At 39.4% G+C, this 5,580-nt stretch overlaps 1 pseudogene; it reads right to left on the bottom strand.

Annotated features, from left to right (window-relative positions):
• Positions 1-2,532: 2,532 nt before the first annotated feature.
• Positions 2,533-3,171, bottom strand: LOC145076508 (UDP-glycosyltransferase 88B1 pseudogene; annotated as a pseudogene).
• Positions 3,172-5,580: the final 2,409 nt, after the last annotated feature.

Here is a 5,580-nt window from a genome sequence, read left to right as displayed (position 1 = left end):
ATGGTACTTCAGACGACCGAGCAGATTCAGCAGGTCAGACAGAGGTTGCTGACGGCCCAGAGCCATCAGAAGAGTTATGCGGGTAGACGACGGTCAAACCTCATGTGGTGTTAAAAAGGGATATGGAATTTGGAGCTGAAATTTATGAATGTGATGTTTCAGGACACTTCTGAGCGAGCATGGTTATGCTTTTGTGTCTGAGGGCAGACTGTTGGGATTCTTTGTTCGGTTGGTTTCTGATAGCAGTATAATAGATGTGCCCTGGTGGAGTGTGAACCCTTTTAGTTGTGGGGAGTGATTCGTATGATTTAGCATGATTGGTTTGAAGGAGCGATATCCAGTTGTTAGATGTGGTCTTATGAGAATCAGAGAGCCAGTGAGTAGCGGGGTTGATATTCGAGGAGCGAATATCATAGTGATCGCTCGAGTAGGCGGTCGGGCGGCGGGTCAAGCCACTAGAGTTTTGGGTGCTAGGAAGGAGTATTTTAGCGATGAAAGAGTTGGTTTAAATTTTTCTTTGGAAGTTTTATGTAGTTTCGCGTGTCCATAGAGAGTTGGGACTGGAGGGTCCCACTGAGACACACTGACCAGAAGGTCAATAGAGTTATAGCCTTGAGTGGCTAATATGTGTTAGAGTGGTATTTGGAGAACTCACTAAGCTTCGTGCTTACAGTGTTTTGTGTTATGTGTTTCATGTTTCCTCAGAATCACAGGAAGGCACCGGCTCGATTGTACACACCGGAGGAAGCGTTTGTTTTGGAGGATCCTGGTTTATTAATTGATTGAACAAAAGAGTCATGATTTGTAATTTAAATAAAAATGAGATTTTTATGAAATGTGTTAAGGAAATAAGCGAATTTAAATGAAAATTTTGTTTTGAAATAAGCGGATTTTCAGGGTTATTATTGTGTGGTTTAATCTTTTAATTAAAGGAGAGACTCGACGAGTTGAGGATCCAACTCGCCGAGTCGGGTCGGGTTTTTCACGCGGATTTAATGAGTGGACTCGACGAGTCAGATGAGGGACTCGCCGAGTAGGTGCTGGGCCTAGAAACCCTAATTTCTTGGGTTTATGGCCTTCATTTGTGGCCACTACACCCTGAGAAACCATAGAGAGCAGAGAGGGAGCTTATCGTGCAAGAAGAGGGCTAATTCATCATCCTTTGGGGTGTCTTAGCAAAGGGAAGGAAGGATTTCGAGTTGGGCTGTCTTGTGGGACTCAAATCTTCCATCATTTCGTTCAGAGCTGCTGTGAGAGGTAAGGATTCATGTCCATCTTCATTTGATTTAACGAATCTAGGGTTTCTTCATGCTTTATTTAGCTTGAATCTAGAGTGAGAGGTCCCATGGTGAAATGATTCTTAGATCTGGACCTTAAGAGGTCCAGAGAGTCCCTTCCATTCTGCTTTATGCCTTTTCCTTGGAGTTATGAGCTAGGGTTATCATGATATGAAGGATTTCACCAGAATAAGCATAAAGAGCCTTGCATGTTTACCAAGATTCGAGCTTTTCGTGGTTATTGGTCACAGGGAAGTCAGATTTATGGATTAGAGGAAAGGATATAACCTCAGAAGGCCAGATAAGTGTTGTCATGGGAGCAACTCGTCGAGTTCATGAGAGGACTCGACGAGTCGAGTCGGGGTTGCCCCGCGATTCATACCAGGCGTACTCGCCGAGCAAGGGGTTGGCTCGACGTGTCAAGTGAGGCTAGAAGGAGGATTTCGTGGTCACGTGTGGACTTGTCGTGTCGCCCATGTGCACTCGACGAGTCGGGTCAAAGTTTGACCGTTGACTTTCGTTGACTTTAGGGTTTTGGTCAAGATTGACTTAAGAGAGTTCAGCACTACAAGAAAAAAGGCCTTTTACGACGCGCAAAACACGACGCTCTTTAATTTATGTTACGCATTAGAGAGTGACATTAAAAAAGTATCATCTCTTCAAAAATTTTAAGGATTTATGTCGCGCATTACTGAGTGCCTTTAAATTAGTGTCTCATGTAAAAATATTAAAAACACGGAAGGCACTTGTGCGTCATCTGTGAATGTCGTTTTATATTTTTTTTAAGAAACGCGCGTGTCCGAGGGAAAATGAAATCCCCAAATTTTTTAAACCCCCATCTTCTTCTCCCTCGTCTCCACCCCTCATCCACATCCACTGCCTCCACCCCTCAGCCAAATTACAAATGGATGGTAAATTAAGGTTAAGGGTTTGAGATTTCTTCCAAATCGACCCTCACACCAAATGGTTCGATCTCCTCTCTTTTTACCTTGTTCGTTCTACTGATGCCTCCACCTTCTACCATCGATGTTGATCTTCGAATTAGCAACAAGAAGCCCTAGGGCCTCTTCCTTCACCCACCTCCAGCGCCTCCAACAAGAAGCCCTAGGTCCCCCCGCCTTCACCCACGTTCTCACATGTTAAAACACGTCATCCCAAAATTGGAAAAACTAGGGCTTTTGTGCTTTGGATCTCACAGGAAACAAGTTTTCCTCGTCCCCACCTCGCCCATCCAAATTCCTTCTTCTTCAAATGATTAAATGTTCTTACCTCTCAATCGTACCTGAATCAATATCTCTGTCTCTCTTGTGTCTATTCTCTCAACCAAATACACCCGATTCATCTTCTGTTCCGCATACAATGGCCATGCCACCAGTGGCACCCCAGCTACCACCGCTTCAAGCACCGAGTTCCACCCACAATGACTCACAAATCCACCCACCGACTCATGACTAAGTATCGCCGGCTGTGGTGCCCAATTCTTCACCACCATCCCCTTATCCCCAATCCTGCCCTTAAACCCGTCAGGAAGAATCGCATCCAGACCGACTTCTTTACCACCACCGGAATTCGAGTCAGTTTTTTTGTCATCTGGTGGCAGATCTCGAACCACCCACAAGAATCTTTGCTCACTTTTCTCTAAACCAATAGCTATTTCCTTCAACTGCTCCTTCTTCAACACACCCTGACTCCCAGAGCATAAAAACACTACACTTTTACTCGGTTGTGAATTCAACCATTTTAAGCACTCGTTTTCGCTAGGATCCACATGATTGCCACCGACGATCAAAGGTCCGATGAAATAAATAGGCGGAGTTGGACCGTTGGGGATGCATTTACCTTCCCGGAGCGCGTCAACAGCCCTTTCTTCAAACCCCACGAAGGTGTTTGCCATTGGGGATGCAAATTCATCGTCTTCTTCAAAACACCCTTCCAAATTTCTTAATTTTGTTGCTCTTGGAAATACCGTAAGTTTGTCTTACATGCGCTCTTTTGATCCGACTACTTGCTTTTGTGTTGATTGACTAAGTCAGTGGATCTCTCGATATGTTTTTGTTGCGATCCCTATTTTTGATGGATCTTTTTCTAAATGTAGTTGGGAACTATTTTTGCTTAGATTCCAATTTAGCATATAGGTGATTCAAAACTATTGCTTGCAGCAGAAACTCATCTACTGTTGCTTAATGCCATATGTCGAAGTATTAATTTGCATTATGCTTTCTACTAGATCAAGCTCCACTCATCAACTGCTAGGGGTCTACTGTTTAGCTAATCGTGGAGCCAATCTGATCTTGCTAGCCTACCCTTTTGCTTTTTCAGGTTTACCAATTTATGGATCTTAAATAGTTCATTTCTAATTATGGGCTACCAATTGTTCAGAGTACAGGTAAATCAGCAGTTTTGAACAGTTTGATTGGGCATCTTGCTCTGGTACGACCTTCATTTTTCTTTATTTTCATATTCAATCTGGACATATATATTCACTTTATGTTTTTTCTAATTCATTATGATAACAAAACAAGTCATTTCAATTTTCAAATTAAGTTGAGCAGCCAACTGGTGAAGGTGGTGCAACTCGTGCACCTATATGTATTGAATTAAAGAGGGATGGTAACTTAAGCAGCAAATCAATTGTAATGCAGAATTGCAGATTGATAGAAAATCCCAACCTGTGTCTGCAAGTAAGTCCTCATGTCATACTTAAGGGCTTAAGCCAATTCGACACACACATACACACACATTTAGTAATAGGGTTCTATATATATATATATATATATATATATATATATATATATATATATATATATATATATATATATGATTATTGAATCTGAATGCTCTTTTTGTCCACCAACAGGTGCTCTTCGACACTCATTACAGGATAGGCTTAGTAAAGTTTCAAACAAGAGTCGGGATGAAATATTTTTGAAGCTTAAAACAAGTTTGGGTGAGTCTGTTTGCTTAAAAATATCAAGAATTTGACAAATGCATCATAGTAATTCGGTTTCTTTTTATACCACTTAGGCTTGATTGTTTGTTTGCTTCATTTTTTTTTAAAAAAAATTCTATGTTTTTGACATATTCGAGATACAATTTAATTCCTTGTTTGATGTATTTCACTATTCCTAGGGGAGGGTGAATCATAATTCATTTTATTTAGTTTTTTAAATATTTTTAGTTACAATCTTTGCAGGATATCTCTTTAGGAGTCGCGATTGGCTCCTCAACACAAATATCTATGTTTGTTATACGTGTTTTTTTCTCTGTATATTAAAAGAAAGGTTAATTTAAAGAAATAGCAGCATAATTTAAACAAATACTAACTTTTATTTTAAAATTTTTGTGTTTGTAACTGCAGATTCCATTTGTGTGGTTGTTGGGTGGATCATGGGGCGTCCTTTGGACCTAAATTTTCAACTTTTTGAGACAACAACTCTTATTATGACAGTTCTAGTAGTGGCGTTCATGTTGCAAGTAAGCCTCATATTCATATATTTTTACAAAAATTTGATTAATTAAAATTTTCATTTAAAAATGGTTCTTTTATATATTTGTAGGATGGAACATCCAATTACTTCAAGGGAGTAATTCTTGTGTTTTGCTATTTGATAGTTGCTGCAAGTTCTTTGTACATATAGACCCTCTATCTATACGTAAGTTATAACCATTGTTATCTTTCATTTGACTTTTGACTAGACCTTTTTTCTTCTACATTGTTTATGGAACTGACTTTTGTCTCTGGTTTTGCAGAAGATAAACCTTAAAGCTTTGAATCCGTCATAAAGAGTTTCAAGTCAATTGTATGTTCTAGTTTGACTTTCCTTGATGGCATATAGTTATTATTATTGCATACTACTACTAACTTACCCGAGATGAATGGATTGCAGTGTTGCCTAGGGCTTTGGTGGCAGGATTTGTGAAAACAGATAAATATTTCCTTTTTGCTTTCGGTGATTTTATATTGAATGCATGTAGTATCACAGAGTTATAAGCAACTAGTTGGTTTGATTCCTTACTTATGGATTGTTATGAATTCAGTTCAATCATTAGGAACAACTATGACATTTGGTCCAGGAACGTTCCTGGACCAAATTATTTCGTATCTGTTTGAATTCTTTGAAAAGTTTGATGTTGTGGTTATCAGTTGCTGCTTACTTACTGCCAAATACAATGGTCCATGCATCTTTTAATTGGCTGCTGGTTTAAATTTTCTTTTATTTTTATAATCATTTTCATTTTAAATCTTACTAGCTTTTAATCTTTCCATCATGACAAGAATTTTGTATTCTTATCTTGTTGATAG

Source organism: Lactuca serriola, chromosome 9, assembly GCF_051521515.1.
Source record: "Lactuca serriola cultivar US96UC23 chromosome 9, Lser_US96UC23_V15, whole genome shotgun sequence".
Taxonomy (NCBI): Eukaryota; Viridiplantae; Streptophyta; class Magnoliopsida; order Asterales; family Asteraceae; genus Lactuca; species Lactuca serriola.
This window is presented reverse-complemented; position numbering and strand designations above follow the sequence as displayed.